We start from the raw sequence: 27,736 nt of genomic DNA, 5'->3' as shown, positions 1-27,736 counted from the left end.
AACAAATCGCTCTTGATTTTTGTTTGTTTCTGTTTGAGAGAGAAATTCACCAGTGCAGTCATCCAGGTTTGCAAGCCTGGCAGTGACCAAGGCCAGTGGCAAGTGCTTTCTCCACATTTTCTCCTCCATCTTTACAGATGCTTAGGCTGGGATCCTCTCCCCATCTGGCCCTTCCACACAGTTCCTCAGGAGGACCTGCTCAGCTCCACCCGCGTCTTGCGTAAGAATTATTCACAAGGGATGTCGGTGATGAGGGGCAGATACTGTCAGAAACAGTACTGGGACAAGCCCGTCGCCCCGAGTTCTAGCCCTGCCTCGGCCACCATCAACAGGGACCTTGGGTAAGTCCCTTCACCTGGGGGGGCGGGGGGCATGCCCTCATCTGTAAAAGGGAAGGACTGGAATCCGAGACCCCCGAGGTCAGTTCTAATGTCTTACCCCAGCCCTGCCCGCTGTTTGCGAGCTCCTGCGCCAGGCCCCAGACGCGCCGGACGCTCAGTGATCAACAGTTTCGATCACGGTGAGAAATGGGCTTGGCGGAGCCGAAGCCCGTGCCAAGGCAGTGAGGAGGTGCCTGGGCAAAGGAACTGCCACAGAAGCAGCTTTGTCGACTTCGCAAGACAGTCCTTTCCTTTATTTCTTGTAAAGAAGAAGATGCCATCATTCTTAACCTCATCCAACGGCCGGTCGAGGACCACTCACTCCACAAGGGTCCTGCTATGACGTCCTATAAATCTGGAGGGAAACTGAGGCACAGCGGACGGCAGAGAAGGCCCTACTCCATATGGGTGTGGTCACAGGACGAGGCCTCAGGGCTGAGGGCCTGGGGGCCGGGGGCCTGGGGAGTGGACAGAGGCGTTAGGGAGGAACGGCAGCTCGGGGTGGAGGGGGGCGCAGCTCTCCCATTCCTGGTCCTCTTTCAAAAGAAACCTAAAGTCAGCATTGTGATTGACTGGGATTAATCACATCCCTCCAAAAGCACCTCTGGGTAACACTGGTCCCAGCACCCCGGTCTGACAGCGAATAGCAGTGGAGGCCATCAGCAGACGCCGTCTGGGCAGGAAGCTTCAGGAAACACAGAGGTCAGGGCCAAGAGGCAGGCTGGGCTGGCCCTTGGTGGCAGCAGAGGCATCAGGACCCAGGGCAGGGCAAGCCAATGCAGCAGGAGCCCAAGATGAGTGACCACAGGGTCTGGACCACAGCCAGGGGGCAGAGGGCAGCTGGGGCAGAGGTATGGGACACGTGAAGGAGTCAGGTCAGGGGTCAGAGCATCCTCACCTGGATAAGGTGGATGAGCTATCCAAGTGCAGAGCTGGCCAGACAGAGGGAACAGTGAGCCCACACAACGTCCCCTAGACTGGGGACTTCTGCATCACTGGCTCTCAAACATCGAGCACAGCCCCGCACAGAGGAGGCAGCAATGATGTTTGCAGGAACAGTGATGTTAACAAAAGGCCACCCACTTCTGTGGTCACCTCTTATCTCTTCTCTAATCTTCCCAAGGGACTCCCAAAGCCTCATCTCGCTTCCCACCCTCAAAGCTCTGGGAAATGGCCTTCAGACAAGAGTGGCATTTTATGCTTGGCGGTGGTCTTTTTTCCACATACACCCCACAAAACCCCTGTGGGGTTCCTATTGCTATCCCCATCTTCCAGACAAAGAAACTGAGGCTGAGGCAGGTCAATTAACCTGCATGAGGTCACCAGCTAGTAAGTGGCAGTGCCAGGTGCCCTGCAGGGCCAAGTGGGCAAGCCACCGTCCCTACCCACGGAGGGCAAGTGAGGCCCTCCTGGGCCTTTGGGCTTCCAAGGTTGCCCTCTTCCCCACCCCTTCCCCCTCTCTCCTCTCCCTCCCCTCCCCTCCCCTTCCTCCCTCCTCCTCTCCTGTCTCTTCCTCTCCCAGGCTATGTCTGAGATAAACCTACTCAATTACCCTCAATGAAGAAAACACCTAGGAAAGATGTGAGGAGCCTTCTTCTTATTTTAGATGTGTTCTTGATTTCCCTTTGTGGGAGCTAATATTTAACGTAGCTGAGCCAGGTTTAAATTTGGGCCAGACACCCGGATACCTCCTTCTCACAACTGTCTGTGACTCACTGACTGCACCAGCTGCCCTGGGTTAGTGTCGTCTTATCCATCCATCAAGCATTCATTCAACAACCACTCGCTGTCCATTCCCTCTGTGCCAGGCCCTAGCAACTTGGTGTCCAGCTCTTGGGCAAATAGAAGTGGCCACTATGATGCAGCCGCCATGAGCCAGTCTTGAGACAGATAACTTTCCATCAAATCCCCTCAACATCCCTTCGAAGTCAGTGTTAGTATCTTCTTTTACATCAAGAACTGTCGAGAGGTTGAATAACTTACCTCAAGGCGCTCAGTTTCAGAGCAAGAGTCCAAGCTTAGACGGGTCCAAATCCAAAGCGAGTGTTCTCACCACCAAACTCTACCTACCTCCAGCCGACTTCTTCCCCCCTTATCCCTTCCAGTCATAGACCCCAAAACAATTCGGGGGACCTTGTCAGCCCCTCTCCTCGAGCTGGGAACCAGCAGCTCTTGGGCTGGTGCCAACATTTCAGGACCTGAGGGCCCCCTTCTCACGTTTTGATGAGGCTGACATCCCACTAATCCTCCCGCCCCCACCCCCAATTATCACTGTTGCAGCCGGAGCCCTAAACTAGACTGCAAGCTCACGTGCCTTTTGAGCTTCTGTTTACCTGCTCTTTGTCCTGGGAAGGGATCCACCTCTGTGGGGACGATCAAGGTACAAACCCCTCTGATGGCCTCTCTGGGGTAATCAGGTTTTATGTGACAAAACCACACACGGAATTCCCTACTGATATGACAACTTTGGTGTGCAAACCAGAGAGAGAAGTCTGCAGATAAAGGAGGTACCTCCTCTGTTAAGGTCCATCCCGAGGCCATAAAGACCTACATGCTCTCACTAGGATGAGGAGAAGTCCAGGCAGACCAAGAGTTGATCTTTATGGCCTGTGTCTGGGTCAACCCCACATAAACCCGATTTTACACCCTGTGGTCAGTTTATTCTTTCCCAGGGTAGGAGAAGGAGACTGGTCCTTTGCGAATTTAGAAGCTATGCCACACAGAGCATCAGATAATTTGGCCCGACTGGGCAACGATCAGCCTCAGGTTTTAATGCATATTTCTTTTAAGCAGTTTATGCAAAAATGGCCTCACTAATGTGGTGAAGAGAGGACAACTCAATAAAGCCCAGTTGTTCATCTGGTTTGAAAGCCCTCCGCAGTGCCTCCGTGTGGATTAGCGGCTGGCGTGCTCAGATAAACCAAAACCAGGCGGCTTGCGAGATGGGAGTGCAGAGGCCCCGGTTCGACGTGAGCTCAGACAGGGCCGTCCGTCAGCAGGGTTTCCACAGGACCATCATGGGCACTAAGAGTGGGAAAGGAGCCTGGTCCGTGGGCTACAGAAGCACAGAGCTGCAGCGGGGGACTGAGGCCAGGGTCTCCCTCATGCTCGTATGAGCTGTCTGGCCTTGGACAAGTAGCTCACGTGAGCCTCAGCTCTCCAGGGCATCCCTCACGTAAAAGGGAGGCTGTAGCACTGACCTCACAGTGTGATGGAGGGGATCTGAGGACCCGAGGAGAGAGTGCGTATGACGTGTTATGCCTCCAACAAGCTGTATCCATGTCGATTATGAAGATGAGTGGCTAAGCAAGCATCCTGACAAGGAAGTTCACCCCCATGTCCAGACTCATCCCATCTCCCCCAGATCAACAGAGACTCGCACAAAATACAAAATCCGGTAGCTGCCACTGTTGGGTACCGGCTCTGTGCACACAAGACCTCATTTATCCCTCACAGAGACTCTCCTGGGTATCAGTGGGGCAACGTTATGGAGAAGGAAGCTAAGAATCTGGAAAGTTCAGGTATTTGCATAAATACCAGGGGCTGGGTTTGAAGAGCGGCTCTAAGAAGTGAAGAGACACAAATGAATGCACACGCAAGACAGAAACGGACTCACAGATATAGAAAACAAACTAGTGGTTACTAGCGGGGAGATGGAAGGGCGAAGGGCAAATTAGGGGTATGGGGGAAGGAAAGAAGTGAAAAGAAGCAGCCAGCGACCCACTCAAGGCAGAAGGAGAGCCTGGTGCTGCCCGGAGACCCCCAGCCCCTGCTTCTCTTCCCCCTGCCCCCTCTGAAGGGGACCAGCTGGGCCCACGCCACCCCTGCCCTGGGCAGACAGGGCGCTGGGGTCCACTCCGAGAGCCTGCCACGTCGCTGCTCCATAAAGAACAGGCTGCACGCAGCTGCTCCAAGCACTGCCTCCCGGCCGACTCTAGGGAACCTGAAAGTGACCATGGGCTCCCAGGAAGCCACTCAGTGCTGTGACCAAGCGGGTCCTCCAGGGCGCCCACAGGGAGGAGGGTACTGCTGTCCTTGCTGACTCTTTCCCATTCCGCAGTTGGCTGGCTTTGGCTTTGAGCTTTCACAGTGCATGTCTATAGCGCCTCCCTGGAAAGAAAGTGTCCTTGTTCTGCTTGGAAGGGACCAGACACCCTCCTTCCTCCCGTGCGGGATCCAGAGCTTCCAGCTTGGGGCTCAACAGACTGGAAAACAGCAAACACTGTCTCGCAGAGGATGTTTCCAGCTAAGATGATGCTGCGGTTCCTTTCAGAGCCCAGGAGGAATGTTTAGCCTGCCAACAGAAAGGGGTAATAAAGTTTGTCGTCAAATATTGAGAAACTTCAGACCGCACGGGAATCCGTGGCCTTGAACGCTGAACGCCCTTGTGAGGCCTGTGTCACAGAAGCAGTATTTCACTCTAACGTGATGTTTTTACAGGTCATCACAGAGCAGAACGTGGAAGCTGTAAAGACCCAGGGTGATCTGGTCTGACTCCCTGTGTTGCTGAGAAGGAAGTGAAACCCAGCAAGGTGGGGACTCATCCAAGGTCGAGGGGGCCCTGGATGCAGAGCTGAGAGCGGCCAGAGCGTTAGTCAGTGCCTGCTATGGTGGAACTCCAACCCCCTAAAATGTATATGTTGAAGCCCTAGCCTCCAGGATGTCAGAATGTGACTGTATTTGGAGGGAGGGTCTTTAAAGAGGTAATTATGTTATAATGAGTTCATACGGGCAGTCCTAACCCAATATGACTGGTGTCCTTATAAGAGGAGGAGGTTGGGACACAGACATGCACAGATGGGTGCCCACATGAACCACACTGAGAACAGGGCCAGCTACACGCCAAGGAGAGAGTCCTCAGGAGAAACCAACCCTGCTTGATCGCAGGCTTCTGGCCTCCAGACCTGTGAGAAATAAATTTCTGTTGCTTAAACCACCCAGTCTGTGGGGCTTGGCTACAGCAGCCCTAGCTCACTAACATATACCCCTCTCTGCTTCCCCCAAACACGCAGCATTTAGGGAATGGGAATTTTAAAGTACGTCATTTTTGCACAGTTATTGACATAGATGATATGCTGAGCAAAGTGCTTTTAGTTAGCAACACCTATTTGGGAGAATCCCTGGGATACTGCTTGTGTCGTGCAGACAATGATATGAAGTCATGGGAATGGCTTTCCAGCTATCTCTGCAATCACTTCCCAAGGAAGCCATTCGAAACGTCTCAGGCGGCGATGACATCCCTGGAGTGACTGGTCAAGGGGAGCGGTGACCACTTTTATGGACAAGATCAAGTTCGTTTGTTTAAACAAAGTATAGCAAGAGTCTCACGAATGCTTGTTGCACTTCTTAAGTTATGGAAACGGACCAAGAAGGCAAAAGTAGGGAAACATGGATGGAAGTAGGTGGAGGAGGGAGTTAAAGAAAACTGGAAGGGCTGCCCTGGTGGCGCAGTGGTTGAGAGTCCGCCTGCCAATGCAGGGGACGCAGGTTCGTGCTCCGGTCCGGGAAGGTCCCACATGCCGCGGAGTGGCTGGGCCCGTGAGCCATGGCCGCTGAGCCTGCACGTTTGGAGCCTGTGCTCCGCAACAGGAGAGGCCACAGCGGTGAGAGGCCCGCGTACCGCAAAAAAAACAAAAAACTGGAAGATGGATCCAACTCACCTGTGCATCTCACCGACCAGTAGTGACCAGCATTCTGTGGGTGAGAGACGGGCGTGAAGATGGACACTGTCCAGCACTGTTGGCGACAGACTATGAAGCATGGAGGCCACACCTGTGGACTTGGAGCCAAGCTGCTTCCCACCCTTGTTGGCTGTGTGAGCTTGGCAGGTTCCTTAACCTCTCTGTGCCTTAGTTTCCCCAGTATGTTTTAAATAGAAATCAGAGTAACGCCTCTCTCACAGGATCCAATGAGTTAAAACATGCAAAGCTGTCAGCACAGGGATGGGCACACAGAGGCCCTGGTCACCTCCAGGCTTTCAGATGAAGTCAGACTCCTATTGGAAAAACAATAGGAAGAAAATGCAGTGAGTCCTAATAAAGGGCTTTGGAAGCCCAGAGGAGAGAACCGCTGACTCTGTCACAGTGGGCTGCGAAAAGATGGGTCCGAAGAGGTGCCTTGCAAGCTGGCCTGGGCCCAGATCCCAGGCTATGTTCTGGAAGAGGGAACACCTGCAGGTAAGGCCAGGGGCATTCGTAGATATCGTAAATACTACATGTCTGGGGAACTGCAGGGAGCTTGTTGCCCCTGGAGAGAAAGCTGTGCTGGGGAGGGTGGTGGGAACTAGGGATGGAGGGGTTGATAGGGGCCAGCCATGAACGACCTCCTGGTTGTTGCTAAAACAGAGACTGGGCTGCATCCTAAGAGCACAGGAGTCGAGCGCCGCAAGATTTTAAGCAGGAGGTGGTGTGCTCCGTGGACGAGGAAGGGCTGGGTCAGAAAGAAAGGGCCTGCGAGCAGGGAGACTGGCCAGGGCAGCACCCACTCGCCCAGGGGGAAATGACAAGGGTGCAGACCAGAGCAGAGCTGTGAGGGCAGAGAGGCAGGGCAGGGCAAAGGGGGCGGGTCAGGGCAAGGGGGCAGGGCATCCAACCGCTTCCTCTCCCTGGGCAAACGGGGTGCTACGTTCCCCGGCCTCCCTGGCAGTTAGCTTAGGGACCACAGGACTGAGTTCTGGTCAGCGGGATGAAGCAGAAGTGTCGTAAACCGTTTCCAGGCTCCTTGCGGGATCCTCTGGTCTGCTCTTCCCCTTCGGCGGCACCTAGCGTGTTCCGGGCTCCAGGTGTTTCTGATGCAGATAGAGCAGGGCGTGATCCCTGAGTGGCTGCCTGGAGGAGAGCTGCCAGGAGACATGTCCAACCCACATCACACTTGTGTGCACAAGACACAAATGTTTACTGTGTTAGGCCGCTGAAATTTGGGGATAGTTGTCACCAGAGCATAGCCCACCTGACCACATGGGGGAATGAGAGCACTTGTCGTTGGACCAGGCTGGGGAGAGAGGTGAGCCTAGGACGACTCACTTGGGCAAGCAGATGAAGGTGGTGCTGTTAACAATAGCCAGAGATACTGGCCAGTAAGCCTTCACTTTTATCCTAGACATGTGGGTTCAAGGTGCTTATGACAAAGGAAACAGAGGTGGCTAGAAATGCATCAGAGAAGGGCTAGGGCTGCAGCGGTGGATTTGGGAGTATCAGATCCAAGTGGTCGCTGAAGTCTTGGAGAAGGAAAGGAAGTGGCTGGCATTGGGGAGCAGGGGATGCAGAGGGCAAAGAACACTAACAGTTAAACAAGAAGAGGAGTCAGTGAAGGGCCAGTAAGATGCTGCCATTCAAGAAGAGCAAAAGGAGAGTTTGACGAGGATGCCGAGGGAGCAGAGGCTTCGCGAAGAGAGGCATCGACAGGGTGAGATGCTGCAGACAGGGCGAGTCGGATTAACACCAAAAAGAGCACACAGGTCCAGCAAACAGTAGGCCACTGAAACCTCACATCCAACCCAGAGCCAGCCCAGGGGAGCAAGGGGAAGGGCACCAAATCCCTGTGGCCAAGGAATGAGACAGAGGGGACATCTCGCTGGAGAAGCTTGGCTGGAAGGGGAGAGGGAGGCTGAGGGAGATGCAGGGTCCAGAGAGGTGAGCGCTAAACAGGGAGAATGGAATAAGGACCATCCACTGGGGAAATAGCCGGCAGGAGGCAAGTGAGAGAAGATACAGCAGAGAGAGGTGATACTTGATGGAAAGACATTGAACCCAGAGGAGGAAGGAACATGGCAGGAGATGGCGATGGGAGCCAATAACCTCCCCAGGGCAACTTCCTCCAGGGGCCTTTGAAATCCCAAGATGGCAGCCGAGCTGGGATGCTGCCCGCCACCCTGCCCGGGGTGCCAGCCTGCTGGTGCAGAGAAACTGCTCAGCCCTGTCATCCAGGGATGGCTCTGACACCACACAGGGCTGGGTTCAGCTAAATGATAACTCTTGTGCGAGGCCCTCGGCCTCGGAGGAAAGCCAAAGGCCTTGGAGGAAGATAACAGGTGGTTACGACAGTCCCAACCCTTGAGGCACCAGAGGTCCAGGAAGTGAGATAAGGCGGGTTCAGAAATAACTCACCAGAGGCAGACAGCAATAAGTGCCCAAGGCAAGGAGCAGATGCTGCGCTGAGGGGGTTCCACAGGGAGATGACTTCCAGCTGGAAGAGATCAGGGAAGAAACACCTGAAGCAGGGTCCTTGGGAGCCAGGCCTAGTCTGTGCTTAGCAGCGTCACTTCCAGGTTCTGGAATAAATGGTTTCTCTCCTTCATCTGGCCTGGGCTTCCTTCTGGTTTAACTGGCGCCCACTGCTGTCACAGTGCTGCTTTAATACCCTTTGTTCCTTGGATGATAACAGAAAAATGAATCTAATATGGTAAAAAGAGCTGACTCCTGGACCTCCATGGGCATCTCCTGGGGTTGCGGGAACAGAGGTGTTCAAGCAGGACCCCAGGAATGGCTGGTATTTACATCGTGTGTGGTTCAGAGTACCTGCGAGTACCACAGCGCCTGCTTTGACAATTACAAGCCATGCTCCTTTGTCAATTACAGGCCAGTCCTGGCTGCCGTAACAGAATCCCTCCGACAGAATCCCTCCGACTAGGCAGCTTCAACAGCAAACATTTATTTCTCCAAGCTCTAGGGGCTGGAGGAGATTGGGCCACCGGCCTGGTCGGGTTCTGGTGAGACCTCTCTTCCTGGCTTGCAAATGGCCACCTTCTTGCTGCGTCCTCACATGGTGGAGGGAGAGATCATCTCTCTCATGTCTCTTTATAAAGGCACTAAGCCCATACATGGAGGCATCACCCTCACAATCTCATCACCTCCCAAAGGCCCCACCTCCAAATACCATCACCTTGGGGATGACGACTTCAACATGTGAATTTGGGGGAAACACATTCAGCATGTAGCACGCCTTTGCAAATTCACTCCTGTTGGTAATGAAAAATCCAAGAAACTTCACTTCTCAGATCTTCCAAATAATCAACGAATTTGGACCACAAAGGATGTGAATAATTTTTTAAGGGAGGGGAGTGAATCATCTCAAGTCCAACACATAATGAACTATTTATATAACAAGTAAATTTCAAATAATGAAATGGACACTAACTAAAGTCAGTAACTTATTTTAAAAAGTATTTTTGCATCTCTTAACCTGATTTCTTTTCACACTACCCTTTGCAGTCACAGGTAAGAGAACCAAAACGTGTAACGTTTAAGATCAACCTAAGGTCACAGGGTCACTTGTCACTTGTTCCGGAACCAGTGTTGTGAGAAAGACGCCGGTCATTCTAGAATAGTTCTGGTCAACTCTGGGGAAAGGGGACAGAGAGAACAAAAACCCCTGCGCTCTCATTTCTGTGTCGTGGGCACTAGCTTCCATGGGACAGTGACCACTTTAAGGGTTGAATTCTTGAGCCACACATTCAAATAGTCCCGAGGGCCAGGAATGGGCGGGAGGGGAGGCAGGAAAGCCCGCATCACAGACAGCTCACCTTCCACCTTTCAGCATCCGAACCATCAGGATGGTGTGAGATGAGCGCTGGGGCTCAGCATACAGAGCCTCCCTGTGTGGACCTGCCCCAGTGTCCAGGAGGGCCTGGCAGGGCTCCCCAGTAAACCAAACCCCAAAGCAAGTCCCACTTTCTACAGACGAACCTTCCTCACTCAGTCGAGGCCTGGTTTACACTCGGTGTGCTGGCGTCTCCCCTCAACCCCAGACACTGAACTTCTAAACTTAAAAATCCCATTGGCTGCTTTTACCCCTAAGCACACAGGTCACGAAGATTCGGGGCCAGAGTCCAGGTCCCCGCTCCCTCCACCTCCAGGAGCAGTTTGCACTGGGTTTATTGTTTGCAAGCAGAAGCCTGTGGCTTCGATTCTTTATAATTTAGAGCTGATCAGCAAGGAAAATATATTTTGCAAGGTGCAGTGAGGGTAGACCGTCTTCTCCCCTGGCCACTTCGCAGGCATATGGCCTGTCATCCCACCAGGTAGGAAGTGATTATCAGAGCGACACAAACAGATTTTTTTGTCAAAGACCAGGTGTGATTTTCTCAGGTTCTGTGAGAACACGCACTCATGTTTTCAACAACCCAATCTGTTTTCCAGCAGCCAAGGGGCGGCAGGACCTGGGAAGCCAACCTGGATGTTCGCGAGTCACAAACGTGCAGCCTCTGGAAACTCCGAGCATCCCTGACCTGACAGGAGGTTGGACCACCGAGGATCCAGGGAGTTGGCCCACGACCCCTGAGTGACAAGGAAAGGTGGGCTGCAGGGAGACAAGCGGGCCTGGGGGCAGGGGTCCCAAGCTCGTCCTATGACCCCAGGCAGCACTTCCACTTCCTCCCCGGCCAGCCCCTCACCTGTGACAGCAGGGACCTCTGCAAAGCCACCTCCTTGCACAGAACCGTATAACAGGGCTCATCGACTGCACAGGACCAGAACTTCTTTTTTTTCTTTTTACCTCACTATGGCTGGTTTAGTTCTAAGATCTCTTTGAAATAAAATTCAAGACTTGGAAGAGATACTAGTATAAAGATGGCAGGTGGAACACATTCCTTTACTTTTATTACCTCCCTCGTGACCTTGAAAACAAAAACTTTTGGGTTTTTTTTTTTGTACAGTATAGATAATACAGTATAGAGCTGTACTATCCAATATGATAGCCACTAGTCACATGTGCTAAATTTACATTTTTCTTAAATAAGTTCTAAACTTCAGTTTCCAGGTCACACTAGCCACATCTCAAGTGCTCAATAGCTACGTATGGCCAGTAGCTATCATACTGAACAGAGCAGATAAAGAACATTTCCATCACAGCAGAAAATTCTATCGGATGGTGCTGGTATAGACCTGCTAGGAGCAAAAGCCATGGGGAGAGCACAGTGGGAAAATGCTGGGAAGTGCAGGATGGGTGGTGACTGGCTGGGTAGGTGGGATAAAGCTGGATCCTAAACCAGAACTGGGGGATGCAAGAAGCCAGATCACCCTCTTCCTTTGTGGGGATGGAGCAGGAGTGTCAAAGGAAGCCACGTGCCCTAACTCTGAAAAATGGCTAAACCAAGATAATGAACTTCATTGAAAGGATTTGAAAAATGCCATCTCTCTTCTACCTTGACTACTATACCTACTTGGTGACATAAAAGGACAATGTATAGCAAAGTGCTACACACTGGGGGGCTTAAAATGACAGAAATCTCTTGTGGCACAGTTCTGGAGGCTGGAGGCCTGAAATCAAGGTGTGGGCAGGGCTGGTTTCTCATGAGGGCTCTGAGGGAGAAACCGTCCACGCTTCTCTCCTCGCTCTGGTGAAGGTCCACGATCTTTGCTTCCCTGGCTTGTCGATCACTAGCTCCATCCTCACATGGCCTTTTCCCTGTGTCTCTGTCTTTCCATGGCCTTCTTCTTATGAGGATGCCAACTACATTGGATTAGGAACTCTCTCTACTCCAATGTGACCTCATCAACTAATGACATCTACAAGACCCCATTTCCAAGAAGCTCACAATCTGAGGTACTGGGGGTTATAGGACCCCAACATGTCCGTTTAGGAGGACTTGATTCAACCCGTAACAGCCAGGTTCCAATTGGAGTCCTCAGATGTCCCTGAGTTCTACACCAGAATACGGCAACACAAAAAGAGCCTGGCCCCGTCTCTTCTTTCCCACCCCCGATTCCTCCCGTACCGGAGGGGCCTTGTCATTTCTCCGTCCACACCTCCCACCAACCACTGCCTCTCGGCCACCCCTCGGCCTAGGTGTACACATGCTGGCAGCACTGTCCACTCCAGGAGGATGAGCCCTGGAAAGAGATCCACGAAGGCCCTAGAAGCAAGGATGGGGTCATTTGGACAGGGAATTTCAAGACTCCATCTCCCTTAAAGTACGTTCTAGAAGGACAGAATGAAGTTCAGGCTCTGGGTAGGCATGTCCTCTTGGTCTTTGTGAAAAGGCACAGCTGGAAGAGGGAACTCGGGACTCTCCAAAGCTCTCATCCCAGGTCTAAGGGCAGCCTTGCCAAGAAGCAGCCAGATTTTCTCAGCAGAATCCACGGAGGGCTCAGGATTTGGTGGTCCCAAATACTTCTGCAATTGAAGGTAAAAGTGGAGTTATAAATGGAATGACTTGAAAGTCTGTTTATGAAGCAGTTTTGTCTTCAAATCCCCTTTCCCACCTCAGCAGAGGACTGAGGGTTTATGCTCTGGAGAGAATAGAATGGAAGGTATCTAGACAGGAGTTTCCAGGCACAGCTGAAGCCTGGGGTACCATACAGAAACAGGGGGCAAATGAAGGTTTGTATACTGAATATTGAGACCCTGTACCCCATCCCCAGCTCTCTTTTCTCACTCGACTTCCAGAATGTCTAGCCTGTCACCTCCAGGAAGAAGGTTAAACCATCCTTCCTTGTGAACTTAAACCAGCACAAGAAGAAAGATATAAAGGTCCTAATGTTGATAGTTCCCCAGCAAAACAGCCCAGCCATGTCGGCAATCTCAATCACACATTCAGTGCTGCCAATCAGCTTCTTATGTCCCACTCGTACATATGAGCCAGGCACCAAGGGTGTCAGACATCTGAAGAAAGCCTCTAACATGAGAGATAGAAACCAAAGCACAGAGAAGAGGTGCTACTTGGAGGAAACAGAGATAATGCACAGAGAAGAAAACATCAAAAACAGAGAGAGAAGAAGATATGGCATCCATAAAAAATGAAACTTTTTTATAATATTTATATTTTAGAGGAATATTTAGAGGGAAAAAAATCCACGGAAAATTTCAAATGTAATATCAAGAACAGAAATCTCATTTAAAAGATTAGAAGATAAAATAGAGAAATAGAAGAAATAGAGCAAAATTGAAGGTTTAGTTCAACAAGTTCAACATACGATAATATGTTATCGTATGAGAGAGAAACCAAGGAAAACAGAGGAAAGGAAATGATCAAGATATAGTTTAAGAAAATTTCTGAGAACTAAAAGACATGATTTTCTAGCCTAAAAGACCCATTGAATGCCCAGTAAAATAGATGAAAATAGACACACCCCAAGTTAATCATCATGAAATTTAAGAACATTGAGGACAAACAGAAGGTTCTACAAGCTGTCTGTGTCAGATATTCAAGGTGTCAAGATATTTACCACATACCTCTGGAAGCTACTAGAAGATTTTCTCATCCAAAACAAGAGAGAAACTGTGAAAACATGCATTGGATGCAACTCAAGAGAAGATCAAATGGTAAATATCAGACTTCTGGTTTCAGCTCCAACATGTAAAGAGATCTGAAGTCATCATCCACCATCCTTACAACAACAACAACAAGAAAAGCTGGACAAGCTGAAAAACAATGACTTTTCTTGGACTCATTAGGTAACTGATGTTGCAGGGCAAACTGCCACCCACAAACCTGGAGAGGCAGGTACATCCAGAGTCATAGCCAAGATCTTACCTGGAGCAAAATCTGCTGAAGTCATAAACTAGTAGGGACACTTAAAAGGCAATTTTGATGAATTGCTGGAGTCTTTTAGTGTGGACTAGCCTAAAAAAGAAAACTTCTGGAGCTATGGGATTGGGGGGGCTCTCACACTATTTTGGGCTTTACCTCTGGGAACCCCACCAAGTTCTCACAGTGAAGATCCAAGAAAGATCCCCTCATGGCTCTGGCAGGGGGAGGGAAAGGTAATCATGTGAAATATGCCCAGAGCATTCTCCATAACAAATGCCAACTCCTCAAGGGAGAAGAGTTTGCCAAGGCCTATCCCAGCTGAGGGAAGGGCATTCCTCCCAATACAGCACCCCCCAAGTCTTCTTGGATCATGTATCAGGGGAAAGGCAGGGGAACATAGTTAACAGGGATCATAGTTTCAAGGAAATAGATTTGGAACACTGCATCCAAGGAAGTGAGTAGAAGACAGGGAGACAAAACTACATTACTTGTGATGGTCACAGCCTCAAAACGCAGGTCCATTAAAGACTGAGATTTAATCAGAAGATAATAGAACACTTTCCCCTTCCCAGTGCTTTACCATGGCACCAGTAGGTCTCAGTATAATAACTGGAAAAGCTGCAAGACTCAGCCTTTCTCTGAGAAGGAGAGCTTAGGGAAGCCCACAGTCAAGAGGGGAGAGAAACAAGGACATTCAGGGGATTTGAAGCCTCTGGCACACACAGCTACAGCAAATATGAAACACAGCCCAGCTTCTAGTCAGATTTACATAAATCCTCACACGAAAGCCTATTTCCATCAATTCCTTTTACCCAGCACAACATGTCTGGCTTTCAACAAGAAAGTATAAGGCATGCCAAAAGGCAAACAAAACCACAGCCTGAAGAGACAAGCAATCGTCAGAACCAGACTCAGATATAACACAGATGTTGGAATTATCAGACAGGGAATTTTAAATAACTATGATTAATATGTTAAGGATTCTATTGGAAAAAGTAGACAAAATGTAAGAACATATGGGTAATGTAAGTGGAGAGATGGAAACCCTAAGAAAGAATCAAAGTAAATTAAAAACACTATCATGTCAAAAACACTGAAATGAAGAATGCATCTGATGGACTCATTAGTAGCCTGGACATAGCCAAGAAAAGAATCAGTGAGCTTGAAGATAAGTCAAAATAAAATCTTCAAACTGAAAGGCAAAGAGAAAAAAGAATGAAAAAATAGAACAGATATCCAAGAACAGTGGAATGTGTTCAAAAGGTCTAACATATGCATAATTGGAATGCCAGAAGGAGAAGAGAATAGAGCAAAAGAAATATTTGAAGCAAGAATGGCCAAGAACTTTCCAAAGTTAGTGACAGATACCAAATCACAAATCCAGGAAGTTCGGAGAATACCAATCAGGATTAACACCAACAAGTCTATACCTAGGCATATCATATTCAAACTACAGAAAATGAAAGCGGAAAAGAAAATCTTGAATTGCAGTCAGAGGGAAAAACACCTTTTCTACAGGGGAACAAGGATACAAAAATTACAGCATACTCCTCACCTGAAGTCATGCAAGCAAGAAGAGAGTGGAGCAAAATATTTAAAGAAAAATAAAATACCAACTTGGAATTGTATATCCAGAGATATTATCCTTCAAAAGTGAAGGAGAAAACTCTTCAAATTTTCTACAGTAATTATGTACAGTTTTCTGTATGTCAACAAAAGGGAGAACACAAGGAAACTTTTGAAGGTAATGAATATGTCATTACCTGATTGTGGTGATGTTTTCACAGAGGTATCCATATGTTCAAACTCACCATATTGTATACTTAAAATGTGTGTAATATTTTGTATGTCAGTTATATCTCAATGAAGCTGTTTTCAATAAATAAATAAATAAGGAGAAATAAAAACATTCTCCACCAGACAAAAACAGGGAATTCATCACCAGCAGACCTCTACTGCAAAAAATGGTTCAAAGAAATTCTTCAGAGAGAGAGAAAATGATATAGGTAAGAAATTCAGATCTACTTAAAAGAGAAAAAGTGTTGGGGAAGGAATAAATAAAGGTAAAATAAAATCTTTTGTTTTCCTTACTCTTAATAGATCTAAAAGATAACTGATTAAAGCAGTAATAGTAACAATGTGTTGAGTGATTATAACACGTAAATAAAGAAAATGAATGCCAACAATATTTAAGGGATAAGTGGGAGGGATTAGAAACTGTCAGTTAAAAGTTACCTGAGTGAATTTTAAAGTGATACAGTGTTATTTGAAGGTGGACATAGAATAGTTTAAAATGTGTATTTTAAACTTTAAGGCAACTACTATTGAAAAATTTTTTAAAGTATCACCGATACTCGGAGGAGATACAATGAAATCATATAAAATGTTCAATTAAAATCAGAGAAAACAGAAGAGATGGGGAAAAAAGAAGCAAAGAAAAAATGAATGTAACAATAGTAAGCAGAAATATGGTCAATATTAATCCAACTATATCAATAATCACTTAAAACATGAATGATTTAAATACACCGATTAAAAGACAGAGTTTATCAGAGGGGATAAAAAACTAGACCCAACTAACTATATGTTGGATACAAGAAACCCACTTTAAATGTACAGACACAGATGGATTAAAAGTAAAGGGATGGAAAAAGATATATCATGCTAACACTAATCAAAAGAAAGCTGGAGTAGTTACATAATTTCAGACGAAACAGACTTCAAAATATGAAAGATTATCAGGGATAAAGAGGGGACTTACATAATGACAAAGGGGTCAATTCTCCAAGAAGACATAAAAGTCCCTAACACATAGGTACCTAATAACAGAGCATCAAAATACAAGAGGCAAAAACTGATAGAACTTCAAAAAGTACACACATTAGCTATTATAGTTGAAAGCTCCAACACCCCTGTATCAGTAATTGGTAGATACAACATGCAGAAAATCAGTAAAGATAGAGATGACCTGAATAGTCAATGTGGTCTACTTGACATTTACAGAATACTCTGTCCTACAACACAATACACTTTCTTCTCAAAGAGCATAACTCAATTTACATAAAGATGAAAAATAGCAAAACTAATCTGTTGTTAGACATCAGGATAATGGTTACCTCTGGGGAGAAGGATAAGAGTGGTAACTGGGAGGCAAATACGAGACAGTTTTGGGATACTAGCGAGGTTCTTTTTCTTGACAAGTGCATGTGTACATTATGATAATTCATCAAGACAGGCACTTATGCTTTGTGCACTTCTTTGTATGCATATTATGCTTCAAGTAAGTGAATTTTTTAAAAGGCAGAAAGACAAAGGGATGCCCCAAGATGACGGAGTTACCTGTAGGACAGTCAGTACAGACGCCCAAAGGGCTGCCAGTGCAGCTTGGAGCAGCTCAAGAGATGCCAGAGTAGGTCATTTCAGGAGGATGACATTGACCTGCTCCAAAACATCCAGGATCTCAAGGAGAAGAGGAAAGCATCGCAAGGGCAGGAGAGGTGGAGATGGAGCCATACGTCCACAGACTCCTCAAAAGTACAGAGGTTCCCAAAGACCCTTCTTCTCTCACAGAGGGAAATGGGAGGGGGGACAGATGAATGATTTGACAACTTTGATCAAGCCTCATGGGCTTAGGCAGAAATAAGCCGAGCCCCCAAATGGAGTCTAAAGAAATAGAAATGCTATTTTCTTGCTCAACATGCTTCCTTTCGTGTGGACGCATTGCATACTGTCACGTGACTTCGTGATGCTTGTTTCATGAGCGAAAACAATGACCCTATTCAAATTTCTCAAATTCCTTGAGACGGGTGTTAATTCCAAATTTATCAATAGTTTCGGTACAGGGCTAAATCCTAGCTCGCTTGCTTTATCTTTGCATTTCTTCCCTCCTGGATCTAATAAATGGCTTATTTTCAATTTCCCTAATTTTTCATTATAGCAGGTAGAGGCCAAGAGAGCAGAGATAAATGAAGTTATTAAATGGTCTCTCCACACCCTTTCTTGATCCCAACGTTTATTCATTCACTCCTCTTCTTATGCAGGAAAGGACAAATGAGTGAAGAAATTGATGATTTCATCAGAGCTACCAACACGTAACAATGCTAAATGCCTTCACCTCCTTCCTTCGCTTTCCCACTGTCAGCTGTTGATGCCAAAGAGCGGCAGAATCATCTAGATGCAGACATCAAAGGGACAGAAGAGAACGCAGCAACGAGATCAATCAACCGTGAAAAATCAGGAGGGTTTTTTCTTTTTCTGGTAACGTTTTTATAATTAACCTACAAACCTAAATTCTGTGCAAAAGAACCCAGTGCCAAATCCCAACGTAGTAATAAAATTCCTGCTTCTTAGTTTCACATTTCAGGCATGCCTGGATATTAACTCCGCACTTCCTCTTCTCCTATGCTAATAAGGAGTGAAAGAAGCCCTCCGTCTTCAACCTGTGGCCTTAAATTTAATCCCAGGTCTCTAGGGGGCCTTACTGCTTTTCTAGTCTGGCCTCCTCATTACACGGATAAAACCCGAGGCCCAGGGAGACAGCATTCTGCCCAAGGTCACACAAGGTCAGAGGCACCGCTGGGACCAGAAATTGACCCTGTCCCACCGCTGGGACCAGAAATTGACCCTGTCCCTGCCTTTACCTGAGTGGCTCCCAGGAGGGGATACCCCAGTCCCAAAGGTGCCGGTTCCCTCCTACAGCCTGGAGTCCCTGCCCTGACACCCAGAGCTGCTGCCAGCCCCGTGATAACTGCCCCAAACTTCTCCCCCTCCTCAAAGCTAGGCGCTGCCGCCTCCCTCCCTGTCAGCGTTTCAGAGGCAACCAGCAGAGAGGAACTCTCCCCACTTGCAGCCAGGCAAGGGCTATGTTGGGTTAAAGGTCGCACATATTTGGGGGGAAAAGAGTGAGGAAGGGGGCCTGGGAGGCGGGGGAGGGGGACAGCTGCTTGCATGAATTAAGTGGGTCTACGTGGCCCTCTCTGGGAGAAGAGGTCAGCAAAGGCTCGGTTCAGTCAAGGGGCGATCTGGGGAGCACCCCTTCCAGACACAGGGAATGGCTGGAACAGAGCTCGGAGGCGGACGCGTGCCCAGCGTGCTTGCAGATGCCTTCTCCAGCCACACGCCCGTCTACCCCTTGACCCCAGGTCGGGATCCTGGGCATCTGTGGGCAACGGGTATGGGAGCCAGGCCTTGGCCCTGGTGGTCCGAGGCTGGCCGGTCTAGTAGCGGAGACCCGGTCTCCCTGACCCGCCCAGGTTTCCCCGTATCACCCGCTCCAGCTGGAGACTCTGTTACTACAGGAAGAACCCTCAGAGCAAATTGCCCTTCGGGACACCCACCTCTGCTGTCTCCCACCCTGAGCTTACACCCTGATCAGCCAGACTGCACTTTCTCATCAGGCCGTAACAGGGTCTCCCCCCGCTCGCCTCCCTGGGTCCAGCAGTGGGTCCTGCTGTAGGGGTCCAGGCCCACGCCCCAAATCTCCTGGGATGCAGCTAACCGCAGGCTGCCAGCACTCCCCAGTCACCACGCACAGCCACCAGGAGCGGCGGGTGGGACCGGAGGCGGCCTTGGAGAGGGAGGGCTTCCTGGATGGTGAGTAGACAGTGGATGGATGGCGGGTTAGTGAGGAAGGACGGATGAAGGAGTTGAGGGGGCCACAGAGGAGCTGCCTCTAGGAGAGAAAACAGTCCGATGCTGCCCCAGAAAGGATTCTAAAGAGAGATGCTCTCTCACCCCTGAAGTGCTCTTTCTATCACCCGCCCCCCACACTAGTGCAGCCCCCTCGGTTTCTGGCCCTCGCCCCCAGACTCACAGCCAAAGAGACCTCCACCTCCCTGCATCATCAGGCTTGGAAACCTAGATGCTTGGAGAACACTCCCCAGGTGCCTCAGAGCCCCGTGGGGCGGGCAGGGGGCAACAGAATTACTTCTTCAAATGAAAACCCAGGGCGAGCTCCAGCAGACAAACCGGCAAAGTGAAGCTCGTCTGATCGAAGTGAAAAAAGGAACATGCTGCTGGGCACTCAGCCCTCACCCACCCCCGACACCTCTGTGCCTCAGCTGTGTCGACGAGGGGTGTGTGTGTGTGTGTGCGTGTGTCGGTGTAGGAGAGACACCGAGAGAGAAATGCGGAGAGAGATTCTGATTAATATATAATTTACCTCTACAGCTAAATACACAGGCCATAGTCATGACCATCTCACCAAGTGGCCATAAAACTGCAAGGTAAATAGGAAATCCCTAAATGACAGGGGTTTTTCTGAGTAGGGAGTGGTGTGATAGAGTGCTATCGGAACCAGGTCAAGCTTGCGGTGACCTGGGTGTAGTAGACAAACAGACAAGGCCCTGTTTCTCCCCATCGACGGCCCCATGATATCCTCTGCAAGGCTGAGAGCCCGGCTGCGAGCCAGGGTCGAGGACAGGTCCCCACGGCTCCTCCTGGGAAGCGGGCTCCCCACCCTCGTGAGAGCAGCCGGGACAAGGGGGCACACTTGGCAAGGATGGGGTCCGGTGCTACCCCCAACACATACACACTCACTTTTCGATGCCGGCCTTCCAAACGACGTGCTCAGAGACCACCTTTCCCCCACGAGACAGGATGACCCAGTCCCTCCATCTTCCTGCCTCTACCCTGGGACCCCCAACTCCAGGCCTGCGTGCCTCAGCTCCCCGGGAAAACTGGTCTCTACAACTGAACAGCCATAGAAAACACTTTTTTTTTTTCTTTTCCTTTTTTTCCAAAAAAGGAAAGGCCTCAGACTTAGGATCCTGCGGCTGGCGGTGCTCCAAGCAGATCGGCCCCAAGGGGCCTTCTCCCGCCCATCAGCCTGGGAGGAGGGTCTCACTCAGGGAAAACACTGCTGCTCCTTTCTCCTGGCCTCGCTGCTGCCCGAGTGGCCAGGAGCAACCAGGGGCCGTCAAACGTTGGGGGGGAGCCCACGGAGGTGCAGCAGAGGGACGGCCCACGGAGAGCACAGGTCTGCCCCTAGACAGGACAAGTATGGAAGCAGGAGGGAGGAGAGTGACAGCTTTAAAGACAGCGGGAGCACGGTAGGAAGTGACATCCCTTTTAAGCACCCAATGCCAGGCCCTATGTAAGATGCCTAGCACCTTCACCAGAGTCTTCCAAAGTAAGACTCCTCGTAGCTATTTGATGGATGAAGGAACTGAGACTCAAAGAGGTTAAGACACTCGCCCACAGTCACACAGCTAGCAAGTGTCAAACCTGAGAATGAACCTGTCGAGAGAGAATCAGAGGACCAGCTAGGTGGGGGGTGGCAAGGCAGGGGGCAACCGGGGCCTGTAGTTTGGGGCACTGGTGTCCTGCTGTGTACCGAGTAGGACGGAGAAGCACAGACTTCCCTTTGAGGACGTCTGAGGTCACCCAGCAGGCCAGAGCCCAAGGTCCAAGAGTCACAGGGCTGTCACTCAGCCTGGCCACAGCGGCCGCTCACTCTGCTAACACACTGTGTCCAGCGAAGCACTGACACAGCCCCAAGTTCTCCTGGTTTCCTTCTGTGACCATGAGCTCACTGAGCGTTCTCATTCACTCGTGCTTGTGGAGCTGCGTTTCTCCCCACCCCTCCCTCACCCACACGCACAGGGCACACGGACACCAGGGCCCATCAGCCTCCGAGGGAGGGGCAGGAGAGCCTGGGGCGCAGGGCCTGGCCGCCCCAGCAGGTGCTCGGCCATCGGGAACGGGGGCCACCACGGACCTGCCCAAGTCCACGAACAGGAAGAAACCCTCGGAATCACCCCTAAGACACCCTGACCCGGGTTCTCAGAGCGGGCGCTCTTGTGGTGGAGGGAGTTTCGGAGGAGTTTAGATCTGGGTCACTGTTTCTCTGGAGAAGCAGCCGGGAGTGCTCTGCTGCGGGGCTCTCTCCATCAGAGCAGCCTTGCACCCCGACCCCGCAAGACCGACCTGCGCTTCGCGAGCCCCAGCTCGTGTCCCCCGCTGCGGGTGGTTAGGGTCACCTACCCGGTGGGAATTCGGGGACGGCACCAACCCAGGCCCTTGGTACCCACCCACGAGGAGCAGGGTGAGGCCCGGCGGCCTCAGGCACACACCAGCCTCGGGAGCCCAGGAGGCGGGGGTGGCAGCCAGCGCCCACACTGTGCACCATGATTTCACCTTCCACAGAGCTGCCATCCCCCGGAGGTGACACCTGGGGTACGACGGTCATGCCCTTAGGGATGAGGGTTTTCATTTGATTTGAGAGAAAGGACTTTTCTCAATTCAATTTTTTAAAGGAATTTTACAGAAAGGCCACATAACCACGCACTGTCTCAGTAATACGCTCCGTGCCCTTAAGACGGGCCCAATTAGTGAACACGCCCCTTACGAGGTTAAGAAGCATTGCCTGTCACCTCCGAACATCCTGAAATCAGCACAGCTCTCACTTCTACTTGACAAGTCAGTGTAGCAAACTTTAAAATGAAAAATGTGTCAACTTCCAGCTCCCTGCTGCTGCCTCTGCCCCTGCCCCCGGCCGACTGCCAGTGGCCTCGATGCCACCTGCGTCCGGCTCTCGCTCTGGCAAAAATTGGGAGGTGCCAGGACAGCACATCCATCCAACCTCAAAGCTGGTGCCTGGGCAGGAGCCATCTGGTAAATGCTAACAGAAGGAGAGCCTGCCCTGGCCTGGGGGGAGCCGCTCACGCCTGTGGCCTCCCGGCCGCCCTGCGGAGAGGTGACAACGCGGAGGGGACCGCCTGGGCCTGGATTTCGTCCCTCCCAACACACTGTGTGACTCTTGGCCAACTACGCAATCCTTCTGGCCCTCAGTCTCCTCATGTCTGAATTGAGGGTCATGATAGAAGCCACCAGATCAAATTCTTGTGAGGATTAAGTGAAACAGTACACGTGCCCCAGCCGAGCACAGACCTTAGCTTTGGTTACAACAAAAGGGCATCGTGTTCACCAAATCACTGTTGAGGGTTGAATTAATTAATAGAAAATTTAATGGGGAAGAATAACCTCACTTATCATAAAATTCCGGTTTTATTTATTTTACCTTAATGATCATTTTATGGAAATACAAAGGCAGGGGATATTCACTGAGTAAAACATAGTAAGTGTCTGCACATTATACATTATACTTGATTTCAAATTTATTTTAAGGGGCACCGGACTCTCCTTATTATGTATTAATAGTCTTAAGGGAGGGATATACTCCCCTTTAAGGATTCAGGGAACGAGATTTTTACCCATAAAATCACAGAATAAATGCCAATGAATAGGCTACCGCAATGGGTTTCATTGATTTCTCAACTAAAGAGTCTCAAAAGTTTATTTTCCAAAAACGTTTATTTTTAAAAGTTCCTATTCTGGCCGTGCCTGAGTATGATTGCCTTTCTCCAAAATAACTTATTCATTGTTCTAGCACCTGTGGGCGCCCGGGCCCCGCTGTACAGGGCGTGGAATTAGGTCTCCAGGAAAACAGTTTAAAACACTCACACACTTGGAACAGAGAAGACTCGAGAGTAGTTTTTAAAATTAGATCCTTAGCTTGGAAGCAAGAGTCAAAGGCTTTCTTCCAAGGTGGCCTTTGTCCCTCCGTGGCCACTGCGCTGCTTGACATCTGCCGCCCCCCATTCCCACTAACTCCTTGTGATTGTTTCCTGGGTCTCCCATCCTATCAGCTCATTGTACTCATGTTTTCCACCGCACACAACACGCCCTTCACAAGACCCCGGGGCTCTTTCTAAACCCAGTTAATCCTCCAAGATAGGCAGACCCTGCGGGAATGAGGAGTTAACGCAGGAATCTCCGAGGCTTCAGGAGCCAAGGTCACGCTTCACTCACTCAAGTGCATGGGGCCCACGGGCTCCATGTCTGTGGACCCGACCTCATGAGCACACGGCTTCCAGGTCTGCTGAGTCGGTGAGAACTCACATCAGCTCCGCTCACGGCCCAGCAGCCGAAGGGGCCCAGATCCCTCGGGGGGCTGGGAAGACTCCAAGGGCCCAGGAAGAGGAGGAATCGGGGTCACACCACCCCGGTCCTGCCTCTGGATCCCCGGCTTCCGAGCTTCCATCGTCTGCCGGGTCCCCGGTCCTGTCTCACCCTCTGCAGACCTGGCCTCCCCTCTCAGTGCGGGCCAATGCCCCGTGACCCCCAATGCCCTCCCAATGCCCTGTGACCACGGCCCAAGCGTGGCCCTGTTTGGGGATCTTCTCTGCACACACCTGTCCCTGGCTGAACTGAAAGCCCATGGGGGCCGGGACAGGGCCTCCCTCCTCCAGCCCTGATGCTCTCCTCCTAGGAGGAGCAGCTGAACAGACAAGAGAAGGGTGTCCTGCTGCGGCTGCGCCCGGGAGCCTCTGCGGAAACGCTATGAGGTCAGCTACAAGGAGAGGTGTGGGGAAGCTTCGTTCTCTGAGCGTGGCGCTGACGGGGTGCTGCCAGGCTGGGGCGGAGGCAAGAGGCTCCGGGACCCGCCAGCTCCACCCTGGACATGTGCACACTGAGAGCTGTCCCCTCTGTTCCCAGGTCATGAGAAAAAGCGTCACTTGGTTTCTTCGCTTTCTGTTGCCACAAATAGAAATTACCTAACAAATTACCACAAACGCGGCAGCTCAAAACAGCACAAGTTTATTATCTTACACTTCTGGAGGCCAGAAGTCCAAAATGGGTTTCACTGGGCTAAGGTCAAGGTGTTGGCTGTGTCCCTTCCGGGGCCTCTCGGGGGCAGCCTGCTTCCTTGTCTCCTCCAGCCTCTGGCGCCCGCGCTCCTTGCCTTATGCCACCTCGACCTTCAAAGCCGGCACTGGCCCGCTGGGTGTTTCCCACACAGCATCACTGGGACATTGACTTCTCCACCTCCCTCTTCCGCACTAAGGGCCCCCTGGAGATTACTTGGGGCCTATTTGGATAATCCAGGATAATCTCCCCACCTCCATCCCCTTGACTTAACCCTACCTGCAAGGTCCCTTTGCTATTCACAGGTTCTGGGGCTGAGGATGTGCGTATCCTTGGGGGGTGGAGTGCATTATTCTGCCCTCACAGGCAAAGGAGGGAGCCTCCCCAGGACACGCTGTGAGTACGCAGACACCTCCGCTCCGGGCCAGCGTCTGGGAGGCACTAGACAGCCTCTGGAGCCGTACCTGTGTACAGTCTTTGTAATCAAAGGCGTGTAAGGCTGGGGAAGGACCATCCCAGGGACCGGTGGTCCCCCTGTGAGCGGGCAGAAGAGAGGGGGTGTGCCGTCTTCCGTAGGAAGTCTCCTCCAAGAGGCGGCATTTCTCCTGCTTTGGAAAGAGCTGGAAGGGCTGGGTCTGGGGAGTGGCTGTGGCCCCCCAGAAGGGAGAGGAGCCCAGGGGCTCTGAGCAGCTCTGGCCAAGGGAGTCCTCGGGCAGCGAGGCCATCCTGGGGACCCCCTGGGGGGCTCTGAGCAGGGGTGAGGCCTGCCGTGTGAAGTGCAGAGGTCTGGGGAGCTCCGGAAGCGCTCCAAGACGCAGGCACCATTGTCGAGGTGAGAGTGGGGCAGGCTCCCTCCATAGACCCCGGAGAGTGGGTGGTGGGGCATCGTGGGGCAAGAGGCAGAACTGCCCAGCCAGTGAAGCCAGACGGCTGGACCGCCGCTATGCCCTGGCAGGAATCATGGGGCCGGAGGGCGGTGACTGGCAGCCTAGAGCAAAGGAAGCTCGCTGGGCAGGCACAGGGGGGCAGCAATGTCCAGTGCCCCAAGGGAGTGACTTTTTGCCCAAAGCGCAGCTCCTTTGAACACAAAGACATTTTTTTGTCCCTTCAGATCTCCAGAAATCACAAACCCTGCAATCTTAGGACTGGACAGCACCTTAAAATGTCACCTGGGCAGCCACACCCGCCAGAGGAAGGTAGAGGAAGGTACCGTCAACCCCTCTGCAGAAGCCCTGAGGTCATCTAGGGTCACCGGGCAGGTATTGGTGGTGTAGGGTCCTCAGCCCTGCTCCGGCGTCTCCCCCCACAAGCACCTGAAACGGGGCAGAGCCAGAGGCGGGATCTGGGCTCCGATTTCCCGTTGGCCTCAGGCTCCCCCCCCCCACACCGTCCCGCAGCTTCAGGAGCCTGGGGGAGGCAGTGCTGCTGTGGGGGCTCGGGCTGGGGGGCCTGGGAGCCAACAGGCCTGCCCCCTCATTCCTGGCTCGGCCACCCTTGCCATCTACGGAGGCTCCGTCAACTGCTGAACCTCTCTGAGCCTCAGTTTCCCCCAGAAAAGAGGGGATCATAGCCCCGGCCCCCCGGAGGAGTGCAGGATCCCCTGAGCCCGCATCAGACCCTGGCTCTCCCGCCCCGCCCTTTCTCCAGCTCCTACCAAATTCAAGTCAAGCCGAACTGGTCTTCTCAATCAGCCTCACTAACTTCCGGTCCTGGCAGTTTCCGAAACTAAAACGCCTTGCTGTTTGGGGCCCCACGGGCTGAGCTTCCTGGGGTGTCCCCACGTGGGCCACATGCCGACAGGGCGGGAGAGCAACGGGGTCAGCCCCAAGGACCCTGGGCCAGCCCAGCCCATTGTAGTGGCGCCAGCGGTTTAATCGTTAACTCTTTATCCGGTGCAGTCGGCCTCCCACGCACATTCATGATCTACTCAGCCTCATCTCGCCAGCGCAGCTCGGCCGCCCACATGACAAGAGGACCAGCGTGCTTGGGTTCTGAGTCACTCACCAGCACCGCACTCAATGCCTTTCCAGGGTTAGTTATCGTCAGGAGTCACGTACGCTGTACATGTCAGCATCTCCGGTCCAGCTTCACTTCCTCAGCGTCCCTTGGGCTGCCCTCTCCGCTCTCCCGTCTCCAGCGCTGAGCGCCCTCAGCCAGAGTCAGCCCGTCCTCCTCGGGCGCCCGGACCCCTCCCTCCACGCACGTCCCCCGCAGCCAGGCCACCTTCACAGTCCCTTCCTGCCCGCTTTCTCTCCCGCTCTCAAGCACCCACATGTCCTTAGGGAACTCTCCATTTTCCTCCTTCTGGGAACACTCCTGGTGTAACAGGGAAAAGCCATCTCTTTCACTTCCGCCCATCCCTCAATGACGCGCAAATATCTTAAACATTCTCATCCCGCTCTTACCGTTTTGCCTGCTACCACGCCTTCAAAGTTCCCCATCATGGACGGCACCAAATCCCAATGCCTCCTTCTGGTCTTAAGACCTTGTAGCATTTGGTTCCAGCATCTGGGTCCACCCAGTCCCTCCCCAGGGCCAGCCCTCTGGGGTTCGCTGTCTGCCCTCGGTCGCATTGCCCTCTTCTTGTCTCCACCCGGTGAAATTCCACTCCTCTTTCCTTCAAGGCCCTCTTAGCTCCATGTCCTTCTCTAGTACTGGAGAGTGAGTCACCTTAGGAGCCAGATGCAGGCAGCATCAGAGAACCTAATTCAGGTTCAAGTACACAGTGGAAGCAAGGTGAGTACTTGGTGCATTCATTTCCTGTGGCTGCCATGACAAATTACTACAAACTGGGTGGCTGAAGACAACAGAAAGTCACTCTCTCTCAGCTCTAAAGGCTAGAAGTCCAAAATCAAGGTGTCAGGCGGGCCAGACTCCCTCTGACGGTTCCAGGGCAGAACACTTTCTTGCCTCTCTTAGCTCCTGGTGTTGCCAGCAACCCTTGGTGGTCCTTGGATTGCAGATGTACCACTCCAGTTCTGCCCTCCATCTCCACGTGGCGTCTCCCTGTGTCCTCTCTGTGCATGTGTCCAAATGCCCCTCTTCTTATAAGGGCCCCAGTCATCGGCCTAGCCCACCCACAGGACCTCATCTTAATTTGATTACATCTGCAGAAACCTCATGTCCAAATAAAGCCACATTCACAGGTGGCAGGGGTTAGGATGTGAACCTTTCTGGAGGACACAGTTCTCCACCCCAACGCTAGTCACATATCTGCCTGAGCCTCAGTTTTCTTATCTTC

The 27,736-nt window shown here is 51.3% G+C and overlaps 1 long non-coding RNA gene across 1 annotated transcript; it reads right to left on the bottom strand.

The window, feature by feature from the left end:
• Positions 1 to 4,187: 4,187 nt before the first annotated feature.
• On the bottom strand, positions 4,188 to 26,962 carry LOC132435530 (uncharacterized). The gene is made up of 4 exons (XR_009521567.1): positions 26,901 to 26,962; positions 8,486 to 8,564; positions 6,041 to 6,375; positions 4,188 to 4,674 (listed from the first exon to the last, which is right to left on the bottom strand). It is a non-coding gene; the product is annotated as an uncharacterized lncRNA (long non-coding RNA).
• Positions 26,963 to 27,736: the final 774 nt, after the last annotated feature.

This window comes from Delphinus delphis, chromosome 12, assembly GCF_949987515.2.
Source record: "Delphinus delphis chromosome 12, mDelDel1.2, whole genome shotgun sequence".
NCBI lineage: Eukaryota > Metazoa > Chordata > Mammalia > Artiodactyla > Delphinidae > Delphinus > Delphinus delphis.
Note: the sequence above shows the minus strand (reverse complement) of the source record. Positions and strands in the feature narration are given on the sequence as shown.